The sequence below is a fragment of the Ammospiza caudacuta genome, chromosome 9 (genome assembly GCF_027887145.1).
Source record: "Ammospiza caudacuta isolate bAmmCau1 chromosome 9, bAmmCau1.pri, whole genome shotgun sequence".
Taxonomy (NCBI): domain Eukaryota; kingdom Metazoa; phylum Chordata; class Aves; order Passeriformes; family Passerellidae; genus Ammospiza; species Ammospiza caudacuta.
The window spans coordinates 28,615,338-28,631,255 of record NC_080601.1 but is presented as its reverse complement, the minus strand read 5'-3'; positions in this window follow the sequence as shown (position 1 = coordinate 28,631,255).

Here is a 15,918-nt window from a genome sequence, read left to right as displayed (position 1 = left end):
TGCCCAATTCAAGGTGCAAATGAGACCATATGCCAAAGTTAATAGTATGGATTTTGTATAATAGTAAATATGAGATGGAGAAAGAAATCGAAAAAGAGGTGGGTGGAGAGAAAGAGAGTGACAGAGACAGATTAAATGGAAAATATCACCACTCTGTGAATCCCAGTGGTGTCCCATTGATCCTCTCCATCTGGTCTTGGCGGTGAGGGTGCCCCAAACCGCAGAGTCAAAGGGTTAATGTACATTTGGGCCAGGTGGGAACACACAGGTACCTGCCCTGGTGGGGAGCAAGTTTGACACCATCTCTTGCAGCAGACTCTGCATCTGTTGCATCCCTCTGCATCACATGCAGTGCTCTGCTGTGAGGCCTCAGCAGTGGGTCTGGGAGCACTTGGGGCTCTTTGATGGGTTATGGCATTTCCCCAGCTGCTCCTGGTGGGAATGTCCTGTGGATGTGGCCTTCCCAGGGTGGGGGGTGACAGCTGAGCCAGTTTGTGTGAGGGAGGAGGGGTGCTCACTCCTCTGAACAGATCTTATGCCATACCACCAAAATTCTCCTCCTCCATTCTTGGCTGGTGAGGGGAAGTCTGTGCCAACGTGACCTCAGCAGAAAAGCTTTTGAGCTATGGCCTCCCTGACCCCAAAGCCAGTCAGGGATGATTTTCAGGACAGCTGCTGAGTTTGGCTTTCATTTGGATGCATTCTGCTCCCTGAGCCTTATTTGCTTTTTCCTAGAACTGAGGTGGTTGAACAATAGTGTCAACTCTATCTTCTCTCAAGTTCCCTTAGGCAGCTGAACTCACAGTCCAAGGTTCCACTCTGCCTCTTCAGGGTGGGGTGGGTTTTGGCGTCACAACTTCTTTATACATTTTTGCCATAATGGGCAAAAATCATTCATAAAGATGTTTAAGCCAGGAATGGTAACATTGACAAGAGGTAGGCTGGTGCTTTGGATGTGCCCGATCCTTCCTTTTAGACAGCAAGATATCTTGAAAATCCCAGCTATCTAAAGTGGGTGAGAGAGGAGTGTTCTCAGGTAGCAGAGCAAGCTCTCATAATATTCCCCTGCTAATGACTTTTGGGAGGGGATTGACCTTTTGTTATCTCCCTGCATTGACCTTTTGTTATCACCCCATAGAAGAGCAAATAAATTGCCCTTAAAGGTCAGCTTAGGAGGAAGCAAGAGAAGGGGTGAAATGGGCAGCACCACGTCCTGGTGTTCCTTCTTGTTCTGGATTTTTATATTCAAAATCAGCAGGATACATTTTCCAAGAGAAAAGCTATCAATGTCAGAATCCTAATGATCAAGAGGTCATAGCAAAAACTGGAATATAGATTTCAGTTTTGAAAAAAGATGAAACCAAAGGAAGGCTTGAAACAGATTAAAAGATTAAACCTGTCAGGAAGCACAGGAGTTACTGCCAAAGGTCTCTTCTCTTTTTTTTTTTTTTTTTTTTTTCTCCTGCCTGTGGTTACCCTGCAGACTGGTGCACCCTTCACAACATGGGAAACATTTTTCCAGGTTGTTAACTAACATTATGAACATATTTCCTTCTGGTGGAACGTGAGATTTTATTGCTGTTAATCCCGGATGCACAAACAAGACTGTGAAGGAAAAAGAAATCCCATCATAATAAAACAGATTTATTAAATTGGAGCTATTTGCTTACAGACTGAAGCTGAAATTAGAAAAGGCCTCATTGCCTTGGATAACCTGGTTCTGAGACATGACTTTTAATAAAACACTTATACAGTTCTCTCTTGCAGTGGAGTTAGTAAAAAAATAAAAAAATAATCACCCAAAACAAAAAACCAAACAAGAAAAAAAGCCAACAAAAGAAACTGTTCAGTGTGAAAGGAACCATGCTTTGCACCCTAGCTAATCATACTGAGAGAAGGATTTTCATGGTAGAAGAATCCCTGATAAATTATCATCTTTGCTTACCTCTTCTTGGCGTTTCTTCACAGCCCTGTTTCCTTGGGTGCTCTAATGTGTTTGTGGTGTTCTATGTGGTCATACTGAGATAGATCCACTTAGCAAATATGTAGTCCTCAATTAAGAAAATATTAAAAGTCTGTGAGTTCTGTTCAAACACCTGGAAAAAGGAGTTTTGGTATTTTTACCCCTGCCAGTAATGGCTGTTAAATAATAGGAAGAATACTAAATAATGGGAGACCTCCTCAGTTCTCTCCTTAGTCCTGCTACTTCTGCATGATCCTCAGCAAATGTGTCTGTATTTAAAAAGGTTTTGTAAAGCACTTTTCTTGCTTTATTTGGCTCTTAGCTTATTTCATGCAATTTTTTTCCCCTGGTGATTACTTACCAAACTAGATATTTGTTTTGATTTAGAAAGTTTTTTTCACAATGAAAGCTTGATTCTTGTGTTGAGGGTACTTCCCAGTGGCAAAGATGCCCTATGGTCATTTTTGGCGAAAGATTTGGGATTGATGAATCCACTTTCATTCTTTATAACTGAAGCAGTTGGCATTTAGAATGGGTTGCACAGGTGACAGCTGATGTGACCTCAGTCCAAAGGAAATTTGTGACCTTCTTATGCCTTTCTGCCCCTAAAATTCCATCAGAGCTGGAGGCAACTGTTGTAGTATACTTTGGACGCTTTTCAAATCTCTACCCAAGCCACCTAATGGAAATACAGGTTACGGTATGCTCTTGTCTTCCCCAAATCCAGATGCTTTCTGTTTGGGTTGCATGTGATTAACTATTAGGGTTATTTCTTAAGTGAATGTGATATTGCAGGGCCCTACAGGATGGCAAAGGTGTTAAAGTGGTGTCTGCAGAGTAAGAGGCTGAGGCTCAAAGCTGTTGTCCTGTTTGGGGGATGTCAGGGACACACAGTGCCTTGGTTTAGGAGGGGATAATGACCGTGGAATTTGGAAAGGTTTGTGCTGCAGGTCAGCGATGAGAGTCAGCCCAAATATTTCCTCTGTGAGTGTGAAGAAAACCCTCTGTAGTGACACTGAATTGCCATTCAGAGAGGCAGAAATCTACCTGTAGTTTCCCTTTGCTCTCCTGTTCCTCAAAAGCTGCATCCTCATCCTCCAATCTTAGCTGCATTTCATTTCTTCAGTTAGCTAAATGCTTTGGGCAACATATGTCTCAGTCAATGAAGGTTAACAGGATCAGATCCTCAGCTGGTGTCAAGCAGCATTGCTCCATTATCATTGAAGAAATGGCACCAATTTAGGTTTATTCTATTGTATTTTTCCTGAGGATTAGTATCAGTAATGGGTCTGTGCTCATTAAATGGTGTCTTCCTGACTCTGCTTTTCTCTGCTCCTGTGGAAATACATTCGTTTAAAAGTTCAGTCCTTGTAAAATGGAATGTGCAAGGCAGCTCTTCTCTGAATGGAAAATGATCTGGTTTGTTACAGGAATGCATATGTAAAACACTGTTGGGAAACACTATGTTAAAACTTATTGTTACCAAATCCTCCACAGTCTGAATGGGAAACTTTGTTAACTGAGAAACTATTTTCCCTTGGCATTTTGTAAGAGGGTCTTAAAGACGTCAAGAGGAGGGAAGTGGGTGTTGATGAATTTTATAACAATGAGTCATTTTAGCTCTGGGATAATTTTTGATAGGCATGGATGGTTCTTTGCCATTCCAGGACGGATTCAGACTTCATCTGGATCGGTTTCACCAGTGGCCAGGACAGACAGTTCCTTGCTTGGAGCTCTTGGGCTCTGGGTCCCTGTGGTGGGAGGTGATGGCAGCCAGTGTGGTACAGACTGGGTGTGGGAGGTGAGAGCTCAGCAAAGGGAAATGGAGGAAGAGCCAGGATGGTTTGCTGCTGCTGCCATCTCACTCTGGTAGCCAAGTGGCCTGGGCTTGGCTCAGCTAACACAGGAACATATGTTTTCTCTTAAAGCCTCTTACAAAGAGTCCCCTCCTGTCCTGAATGGCTCAGTGTTGCCCCAGGCATGAGCCACTCAGGAAGAGGTGTCCTCTCCACGGTCTCTCCTGGAGATCACATAATATTAATCTATGTTGGTGCCATGGGGAAACATAAGTTTCTCCTAAGGGCTCTGTTAAAATTCAAGAATCCTTGATTTAAGAGAAGTTAGTGGTTAACCACCAGCTCAGCCAATGCTGCTACATGATCAAAGTAGATTTTAAATAGCAGTTTGGTGTACTGAAACTAGGCCAAGATCAATGCATGGCATATATTAAACTCGGGGCAGAAATCACATTTTTTTTTCCTGCCCTTATCTTTGCACTTCTGACCACACTTTTTCCAGGCCTGGTAAAAGAAAGTTGTCTGCCCAGAAGATGAGAGCTCTCTCCAGGAGTCAGTCTGAGTTGTGCTGAGTGCCCTGCAGTGCTCTTGCACATATGTATCATCTCTGTGCCTCTCTTGTGCATAACAGGAAAACTCTGGAGTTTAAATTAGGTGAACTTTTTTTGCTTTGCCATTTTAAATATTTGATGGCATAGTGCTGCTTATTATATTTGTATCCTTTGCATTGTTGGGTTCCTGGGGCATTCAGATTTGTTTTTTAGTTTTCTAGGTTAATTTTTGTGTTGTGTTTTTCTCATGTGACTTCATCTCTCTGCCTGTGATGATATTTCAATTATTCACAATCACTGCTATAACACAAGACACCTAATCAACCTGGATTCTTTTGACATTGTTTGCACTATATATGCCTAAGCTCTTCTAGATGTGGAATGTGGAACAAGATCTGATGTCACAGATTTTTCAGAGGCACAGTGCCTTCCTTGTTCCCATGATCTAGTCTAAATTCAGATAATTTTAGGAAATTATCTTTCACCTATTTTCACACTTAGTCACTGTGAACTCCTAAAATCTATTCTGGCTCACTTTCAAATTAAGAACTAAACACAATCATGATCTTCTAAGTGAAATCTCCTACTTGCCTTAAAGCAAAACCATGACCAACTTTGTCTTACTTTTAAGATGGGAACTGTCTCATAGTGCTCTTGAGAGGTATACACTCTCCACCTAAGAAAACAGACAGCAAGTTTCTTCATATATTCATGTGCTTTGCAATTCTAGTAGCACTTATCAGAAAGCAGTACACAGAAACCAGAAACAGGTGATGACAGCAGAAAAATCTCCCTGCTGACTTCAATACCTCCCCACCATCTGGAAAGGCACAGCAATAGCATGCCAATATTGAGTATGTGTTTCTGTGTGTTGTGCCATGGATATGGACATCAGGTCTCTTCCAGGGGGAGATTCTCTGCAGAAGTTCCCTGAACTTGAGGGAATTGTGCTCAGGTGAAACAAGTCTGAGTGAGCACAGCACTGATGCAGGAATGTGCCAGCAGCAGGATTTGTACTAAAAGCCCAACCCCAGAGCAGCTCCTCACACCTGGATGGCCCTTTTTAATGACTGACTCCTGTTGGTTTACACAGTAGACAGCACCCATTTTATTTATTTCTCTCCACTTGCATATTGCTGTACATCTTAGAAATAACAGTGACTGGTTGGGCGCACCTTGGGGGAAGCAAACATTGCCCCATCCTGCAGGAGCAGCTGGAAGGTGATCACAGACTTCATGACAGGAAGGAAGGAGAGACCTCCCCTTAAGCACCTGCAGAGCCAGGAACACTGCTCAGCAGTGGGACAGCTGGGCATGGACACCCAGACAGAAGAGAAATGTCGCAGGAAACAGGCAGGACTTCCATGAATTTATTGAGCCCCAGAGGGCCTCTGAGCTGACAGCAGCCAAACTGACAATAGGCTTTGCCCTTGTCCTCCACATCTGAAACGCTCCAGGCTGTAAAACTTCCTAACACTCCTTTCTCCTCAAATCACTGCAAGTTTTCCCTTCTTTATACAATAATTTTATCCAGTAAACCCTGGCTTTTTGGTTTAAAGGCATGTAGGAGAACTTGTGAAGGAGACAATGAGGCTGATGGATGGGATGTTCTGTGGCTCTGCTTGGTACTGAGGGGGTTTTGGGTAAGGGCAGTGAGCAGGAAGGAGAACTCAGCGTTTCACTGGGGGCTGCAGCTCTGCGTGGGCAAACCTCGGGATGCTGCTGCAGTCACGCGGAACCACCAGAGTTATTCAAAAACTTCCTCACATGGATGACTCCTGGCTGCTTTTCTTAAAGCGTGACTCATAAAGCCCTTCTTGAGATAGGTACCAGTCATCATAAACATTGTCAAGAGGGAGCAGGGAAATATTGAGATCACTAGAAAGTGGAAAACTTGCCTGTGTAAATCATACACAGTCCTGCCTGTTCTCAGATCTAGGTGATTTTTATACAGTTAAAGACAGGGGACGTGGGGGGAGAGAGCACTAAGAAGATTTTGGCATGAATTTCCATCATCTGTCTCTAGTTTCCAGCAGTGTGTTGTCACAGATGTAACTTTATAGCACCTTCTATAAGATGACACAAGGGCAGGTCTCCTTTCCTCCCTCTGTTCCCTTAAATTTCAGCGACAGTTGCTGTACTTAAATCCTGCTCCCATTTTTATAACAGTGAAACCTCCTTCCTCCTTCTGGCTAATTGGTGCTCTAGCAGCAGGAGATTGTGTGCCAAGACAGCAGAATTCCCTGCCTGCTCAGCATCTGCAGGCTGCTCACACATGTAATGTCAATATGAAGTTTAAACATTATAAAAGTGGGCCTAGATAGTAATTGGTTGAAATACATACAGTGATATCAAAGCTTTTAGCGTTTCATGGTTTTGCTGAAAGTTGTCATCCTCTTAGAAACAACCACAAGGTTATATGAAAATGAGAGATTATATATTAAAATTTCAAAATTGGTAATAGTTGGTACAGAATTGGTAATTTCTGAGACAAACACAATGTTCTGAGAGGATATTTTTCCAAATGAAGTATCCTGTATTCCCACTTTAACAAGTACGTGTATGTATTCACACTGTCCAGAAACTTTCTGTTTTAGTGTAGGTTCGAGATTAAATTTTTGTCATCTTTTCTGGATGATGTGCTCTTAGAATCCTCAAGACATTGAGGACAAACTAGGCAGGCTGTCACAGCAGCCAAGGAATCTCCCTGCACTCTTCAGGAAACTGTTTCTCCCTGAGCCCCAGACTGTGTGTTGGATCCATGAGAAATCGGGGAATCCAGGGATTCAGTCTCAAACCATAGCTCACCTCTGATCTGTAACCCCTTAGCTACATCCCCAGTGCACTGAAATCCATCAGGAGCATCCTGCAGTCCCCTGTCACCTTTCATCCTGTGTATGGGGAGGGAGCCATGACAGGGGACAAAGTGAATTTGAAAGCTGTGCTTGTGGGAATGGTTTATAGACAAGAAGATGGATGTCATCTAATCAACCCACAATAAGTCCCCGCCTGCCTCACGCTGTGTTGTTCTTTTGCTGTCCTCTCTCATTCATTCCCATTATCACCCAGGGCATCCCTTTCCTCTTCTGCACTCCCAGCTCCTGAAAACCCAATCTGCATTTAGTAAATAAGGGACAAAATGAGTTCTCATTCACATGACTGACACTTTGGGTTTGAAATGAGAAAGCCTCTGTTGTTGATGCAGTGCCCAATTTAAAGCAATATCACCTTGACAGGTGATATTGATAAAAGGCATGGACAAAATATCCTGTCTCGGCCAAGGGGGGAAAAAGTGTCATCTAAAATAAATTCAAGCCTCAGAAAAAAAAAATATACACAAATAAATGGCTGGGGATTGTTTTTATGGTTCTATTCGCTGGGGCGAGTCATCAAAACATAAATTACTGCTTATTTGTGACAAACAGAATGGCCAGGAATGAAGGTTGCAGGACAGAAAAGATGCAAACTTGCTCATGGAGTTTTTTTTTTTTTCCATATCCATTGAAATGTGCTGTGTGAGAAGTCTGCTTTCAGAACTTTGGGCTTGGCTTTCTTGGTGCTCTGATCTTCATTTCTGTTAAAAAATAAGTCAATGTACTTATCTTTCGCCTTTGTCCTCCTGAGCTTTTACTCATGTTTCAGCTTATAGAAATGCAAACAGTGTCCTGCTTGTTTGTTTTTTAAAGAAGCATCTTGCTTAATGCTTTGGCTCTTTGCTGCACTGCCTGTCAGTGCTGCAGGAGAGCTGCTTCACAGAGGAGGGAGGTGACTCTGGAGCTGGTGCTGTTGGCTTATGAACATCCTTTTCACCTTCAGTTGCAGACTATGACACAAAAGGCTTTACTATTTCAAGACCCCATTTGAAATGCATCCAGTCACCACCATCCAGCAGTAATCGCTACCCTATACCTAAAGTTCATAGAGTTTTCCACCCAGATGAAATGCAGCATTTTGTCTGGGCAGCCAAGCTGCAAGAAACTTGTTTATAGGTGGCAGAAGGGGAGTAAATGCTGGGGAAGGTGATGTTGGGTGGCAGAATGCCCATCACAGAGGTGAATCCCCTAGCCTGGGCCCAGCTGATCTGTCCATCTAGCCAGAGTAATTGGCCAAGGCAAAAGAAGCACAAAACCCACAAAAAGCTTCTGGGAGTTGACAGATGGATCCATCAGTTCTCCACTACTTGCCCAGGCTGTTGCAATGGGAGACAGAATATCAGTTGGATATAGAAACAAGTATGTGGTGTTCTGCAGTGTATGAAATCATCATCCAGGAAATCATCTCCCTTCATCTGGATGGTAAGGAGGGGGGAAAAGTTTCCTATTAAAGACATGCGGCAGCCTGAACACCTAAGAAACTGTTTCAGGGAAACACTGTAAAGACATCTGTGAGATGCTGGGCAGTACATCAAGCAGCAGTAAAGCCCACATTAGGCTCAGTAACACCTGTGAAGACAGTCTGAAATCCATGATGTAGCTCATGGGAATAACTCACATCAGGAGTTGCCAGATGTGGGGAGGAACATGTGGAACCTGTGAATCAAAGGGAGGTGTTAAACATAATCATGGCTCTCTCACCCTCAGGGTTTAAGTTTTGCTCCAAAGTCAGTTTGAATCTGATTTCGGAGGAAGGTTTTTACTCACTCTGTAATGCATTGCAATATCCAGCAGGTAGAACTCATTGAGGAAAATTGCTTCCCACAATGATATATGGGATCATTCAATCACATCTCTGTGCTATTTAGGGGAAATTATCCATGGGATTGTGTCATTAGTTTAAAAGCTGCCTTGATTGTTTTTCTGTTACGATAATTTTAAGCTGCGCAAGAGTATTAGTTGGAAAAACAAAAGGAGTCTAACTCCTTCCATATTGCTTAAATCTGGTTTCCAGTTAATATTTTCCTCTTCATTCCTAACAGCTCTGTTGAGGAGTGGAGAGAAGAGTGAGTTGGGCAGTGACTTTGTGAATAGAGCTGCCCTCTGTTAGTCAGGTGCTCAGCTTTCATGGGCTTATCCTTCAGCCACTGCCCTTGTCTGCCCTTGCTACATCAAAAGGAACACAGCTTTGAAAATTTCCAACCACACTTTTAACTAATGGCAAAATCCATGAAATAACAAAGTGTTGGCAAAGGAGAGGCCCTATTCACATTAATCAGTAATGTAAGCTGTTTCCAGGGGAATTTGTTTAATCTAAAGTCTCTAGAGAGAGTCAGAAAGGAAATGTAGAATAAATGATGGAACTATTCAAAACTAGGGGTACTTAATTACAAATAGAATTGTTGGAGCATTGATGAGTTGCGAGCTGGTGGAAATCAACTTTCTCTTAGGGAAAAGTTCTGTACATCAAAGAGAGAAACTGAATTGATGATAATGGTAAATAGTAATGTAAGCTAAAGACTGAAAGAAAGACAATGAAGGCAGATATGAAGGCATGAAGGGAATTCCTGGGTGACCTTTGGCAAGTCACTTTAGCTTCTAGCAACAGAATGAAGTATTACAGCCATGATGCTCAAATTTGGTAAGGGGAAAAACTGTAATGATCTTGAAGGGTGTGAGTAGTCTGACAGTAAGTGCTCTCTGCTGCACCTCAGAATGCTCAGGATGCAGCCTCTGTCTTCAGCTCAAGCCTGCTTACTGAGCTTTTCATAACTGGTTTCTCCCTTGAAATTTGGATGCACGTTAAGATAACACAGCCAAGCACTTTGTCCCAGGATGGGTGACCTGGACTGGCAGCTGCTGCAAGAGCAGGCAGGCTGGGATGACAAAATTTTTGTGCTTTATTAGTCACAGTGATCTTGAAGCACATGGCAGGACCAGGAGCCTTGGCAAAAATGCAATAATGCAATGCACTAAGTGCTGTAAGGGCATATTTTGAAGAGGGACACCTCTATTTCATCCATAACAAAGCAGAATTGAACTTTACTTGTGATAGACCAGCTGCACTTGTTTGCTCTTTTATGAACAATGGTTCTTGACAAGCCTGAATGTCTCCAGATAAATAGAAATAATTCAAACATTTGTAGTCCTAAAATTGCGTTTCCAGTTCAATTGTAAATTAGATTTTTCTGTTTGCAACCATAAAAATTATCCAAAGTGGGTTGATGCATGTTCAGTTAGCAAAAAGATGTAGCTAGAGCTATCATAGTCTCTAAGAAAAAGCAGAGCTTCTGAAGTTGCCTTGGGCTCACTTGCTTTCCACCAGAGGGAAAATGTGGCACTGTCATGCACTACCAGCATATGAATGCTTCTTGAATTAAGTCTGGGATAGAACAGCAGCACCAATGTATGGAGTTTGAAACACACACTAAGAATGAGGAACTCTGATGGGAGGAGCATTTTCTCGTGTCTTTTTAATTCTTCAGCAAAAGATATTCAGTAGTTAGTAGAAGTGTTCCTTCTTTCTGTCCTCTAATGTTATCCCTCAGCATTCAGGAGGATCAAGGTCTTAAAGGAAATGTCTCCCTGAAATGGATGTCATAAATCAGAGAAATATCCAATAACAAAACATTTAAAAGCATTCAATTTATATGACCAGAACAACACATTTATAGAACCACACACAGTCAAATTTTCAGAGCCAACTCCAAGGTGTGCCTCAAACCACTGTAAGGTACCAAACAAATATTTGGATGTAAATAATGCTGAAGAATAGTTGGAATCTGAAAAGATTCTGGCAACAGAGACTGCGAAATCTATTTCATTAAAGGGCTTCTCCAAACTTTGGATTTTTTTGGATTTGTGTTAAATACAATTTTTGCAAAGTAAGATGTTCTATTATTAGAAGAGATGGGATGTAAATTTTATCTATTCAGAGTTTGGATTTTATGCAGCTGGGAATAAGGCAATCCAGGATTCTGTCTTCCCTAGACTTCACTGTCTCCTGTTGCCAGTTACCATTACAGTAACCTTAGAAGGGACTTAGTTGTTTAAACAAGCGTCCTGTGCTTTTTGAGATGTTCTAGAAAATCCTCGATCCATAAGAACATGTCTAACAGGTGAGAAACTCATACCTGGCAGCCCTGTGCATGCTTAGCTCATCAGCATTTGTGTACCTGACTTATCCTCTCTCTATGCACTGTTGAAATTAAATCCTGTTCCCCCATATTCTAAACCCACAGATCCTGATAAAAGCATGAATCCCTGTCCCTACAGCTGGTGGTGGCAATCAGTAAATAGCAAGCTCTTACAAGGAAAGAAGTTCTGCCCAAGGACAGAGGTATTACATACACTAAATCCAAAAGTCCCCTAAACAGAAACTCTGAGTGAAAGCAGCAAAAATTGTCAAGACATACCCAATTCTGTGTAAGCTGGATGTTGCCAATTACATAAGAGCTCAGTTCAGCTCATCCAGGCTTTTTGGCAGACATGGGAAATTTCAACAGAATAGGAAAGTCTGCAGAGAAGGCATCAAAGCAGAAAGCATATTTAGTGGGGCATACTTCAAAAGAAATAGATGAACTTTATGCCTGGATAAGGGAAAAAAGAAAAGTTTTTGGAACAACAAAATCTCATCACTCTGATCAGAAATCATGCCTTATATTCCAGTATTTCAATGTATTCCCTGCAAATCAATCCTAGCTGTTTGTGTATGTGCTCCATCCTGGTCACTGTTATTGTAAAGAATTTCAATAGCAAATATCTATAGAAAGAACTATCCGTAAGATAACCATTTTTCAAGTTCCTTATTGGGAGAGACTGGGAAAGGCTGACTTTAATGAATATACTGTCTGTGAGCTCATCAAACAATAGATATTGGGACCCTGAATAATGTATATTTTATGCACTGCAGATAGGCATCCACTGTGGATTTTACCACAAAGCCTAAAACCTCACAATATGTTATTTCTGTGTTAATCTAAAAAAGCTCTTTTTCTGTCTAAGCACCACTAAATAGTGAATTGTCTAGTGATCTTGAATATAAGGACATTTGGCATCTGGTTTTGATGGAAAACAAACCCCATCATCTGTCCATGCCTTGTAATTATCCTTTTTCAATTATTTTCCTGTCTGCGTGACTGAAAAATTATCCACCTGCAGCTGGAAAAGACAATCTCCATTTCATCCTCCAGAGGTAAAACATTCCACAAAAGATCAGGACTGCATCTCAGGCAGGGTGCCTCTACATTAGCTAAAGGTGTGTGTTTTACACATCTGCCTACTTTGCTGTATCTCAAAAGACACCAACATGAACTGTAATTATATGTATTCAAAGAGAAACAATATCCAGCATGAACATGTTTATGAGAAGACTCTCTGATTCAGAATTCAATGTAATATGAGCCTGACTAATTGAAATCCTTGTGTTTCTAATGATCATACATTCCCACTTCATGAAATCAGCATAGCAGTATTACATTCCGATTGTAAATCTAATTTGGCTCTTGTAAATAATGAAAGAATTCATGTGATGCTTTTTAAGTGACACTTGCTCAATGATCAGTCATGGGGGCCCCTTGGAATGAGAGGACAGCTTCTAAAATATGGGGTAGCTCACATGGAAGGCATTACCATAGGAAAAGCACCTCTGAGGAGGGCTTGACAGGGTGCATGTGACTTATCTATTTGGAAGATGCAAGATGTAGAGCAGCTGACTCGGCGGGACCCAAGGAGAAATGTGACAAGTGAGCACCAAATACCCAGAGATGCTACAAGTGCTGAGTGATAGCAACATTTCAGCATAATCCTTCTCGGGAATGGTGTCATATCCCCTGATATATAGTGAGCTGGTGTCTGGCTTTGCTCTATAGCACAGAAATATGCAGACAATAAGAGAAAATATTAGTGTGTGTGCATGCATGTGTGAGACAGAGCGGGCAGGGGAATACAAACCAGTGACCTTTAATGGAGGAGTCAGAAGCAATCAACTTCACATCATAAGATCAACTGAATGTCAGAAGCTTTTCAGAGTGGCAACACTGTTGGATGTTCCCATTTAGCTTAAATTTTTGAGCTTCTCAAGTAGGGAGGTTCCACCAATATATTTTGAAAGCTCCTCTGGAACAATGGCAAAGTTGCTAGACAATGGTGTCTTTGTACTGGGATGCCTGCATCTGGTAAATTTACAAGTATCATCCTCATTTTAACAAAATCTAGATAGATTACTTTTTTTTTGTGTGTGGGGGGTGCCTGGGGGGTATCATCACAACTCAAAGATCCTCCCCTCCTGCCTTTGAGGGAAGAAGTTTATATGTCACACTTACTTACCCTGTATTACAGCTATTCTTGAGCAAATGTAAGGTGTTTTGTGTTACACACACAGGAGTCTGTAAAACAAATGAAGATTTGTCTAGTCCTCCTTGCTTCATTTCAGTTTCTCCTAGGTTTTGAGGCTCTTGTGTTTCCAATTCTTCCAGGATATTGCTCTGCAATGCATTTGCTTTTAAAGTCTCACTTTGTTATTGTTACTTTATTTGGGGTTATTTTTCTCCATAGAAGTTGAGCAAACTTTGAAATTCTGGAGTAGGCAGTACCAAAGCAGAACAAAATGGTATTTTCAGCTCTTCTCGCTCCAGGTTTTACAGGACTAAATATGCCTTTTTACCCTTTTCTCATCAAAACCATCTCCAGTTCCAGAAAAACTGCTGCTGTGGGACCAACAGGTACTCCTGAAGTATTTTTCTAATGGAAAAGTTTTCTGTGAGGAAATGGGGATCTGACTAAGCTGTTATATTTCACAGACAACTCTTGATTACACAGGACTTTTCTGTGCTTCATTTCTGAGAGGCTCAGGAGCAGTGCTTCAGTTTCACAATACAGTAATGTGCAATTCAGTTGGCTCAGTCTAATCCAATCCATTGCAAATGCTTTTACAAAGCATTTGGGCATTATCAAGAAGTTTGAAACCTCTGGTTTCTGGAAGACCTCAAATCTTCAACCTTTTAGTCAACTCAGTTTGAAATTCTGAGTTTTAGTCAGTTGTAACATGGGTGGATGGATAATATGCTGAAGTTAAGTGAAACTGTGGTGTTTTTCCAGAAATTCTGAGTTTAAATTGCCATTTAGATTGAAGGGAGCTATGGCCAGGTTTATGAGGAAAGTTTAAAAATTCTGCAAGAAAATAATAAAAAACCATCGTTAAACTATGATGCACCAAAGTCCAGACAGACATCTCCTATTTTTGTTGTCAGTTTCTTAGGTAATTTGCAGTTGGAGGAACCCGGGAGCTGTATCAATGTCTAATAAATACTTAAGGAATCCCAGCAGCACTCTAAGCTCTCTTGCTACTCTCTTGCATTTGCCTCAATTGCTGCTAACAATTATTGCTTGCAATTGCTCCATGGAGGGAGGAGGAATCAGTGCAAGAAGAGGTCAGAGAGCTGAGAACAGAGCTGATGTGCAAACAGGCTTTTGCACTGTTGTACGTGATGGTGTTGTGATCCTGGGCACCAGTTAATTTTTGGCAGTGCTGCAGTTTCTGTGCATTGGTTTTGGTGATGCTGTTGAAGCTGGAGATCAGATTTAGAGGGAAAAAAGGGCTTTTCCCTGCGTTAGTGTCTGCTCAGTGAGTATCTTCTGGGGGACATAAAACCCCAGATGTCTGGAAGGCTTTTTGCTCACTTGAACTGCAGATTCAAGATAGATTAAGATATTCTGTGAGTTTTTCAAGAGCGTGGTTCTGATCTTCCATTATGCCTTGTTTATCTGTATTTTTGGACTCAAGAAAGGTCTTGATTTCAATTGCTTCTATCCAAGCTGGGCTGTGCCCTGAACATGCATTGTCTCTGCAGACATACTTGTGCATGACATGCCAGTTTCTATGGGAAAGAAGCTGGCACAAGGATCAGAAAGGGACCAGAATTATGTTTCATCACATCCCCAGCCCGAAGCACCAGAAAGTTACACTCCCAGTTTGTACCCAAGTTTACTTTTTATTTAGACACAGCTAGAATTTCTCAAAATTAATCCTTGAAAGGTTTGTTATAAACCATTAATTTTGAACAGAATCCAGTCATGATCACATGCACCACTTTAATCATGCAATGGCTACATCTAAAATCTACAAAGACCTCAGCCTTCAAGTCTAAGTCTTCTATAAAGACATCAAAGTTGAACATTATTTACATTGTACAACGTGCTCTTTCTCCACATTAGAGCTGGACTACTCCCTCCAGAAATGTGCTAAATGCTCTTTGCAATAAAAAGCAGCTTCTGGCCAGAACATGTTCATTTTTAACACTCAGGTCATAAAGTGCCTATTAAAAGGACATTAAAGCCAAAGAAAATCTATCCAAAGCACTGGATAAGGCCCACGCTGGAGAATATGCTATATAAGCATGCTCATAAATCATTAAAATTAAGATTGGATCTATCATTAATAAGTAAAGTTCAAGGACGGCCTTTATCTTGTTAAGTTATCCAAATTTTGCTGTCTATTAGCATGCCATTTAGAATGTAAGAATGGCTGTAGGGTTTTTTTCACCCTTCTTCGTAATGACACATTATGCAGAATAAAAAGCCTTAGCAACTGTTCTAACATGCAATAATAATGCTGGAATTATTCTTTGGGGGAGGTTGTTGTATTAAGCAGCAAGTAATTAATGGCAAATTGCACTGGAAATTCTTGGAAAAAAGACAAATTACACACGCTTTTGTACTCATACCCAGCAAGTCCC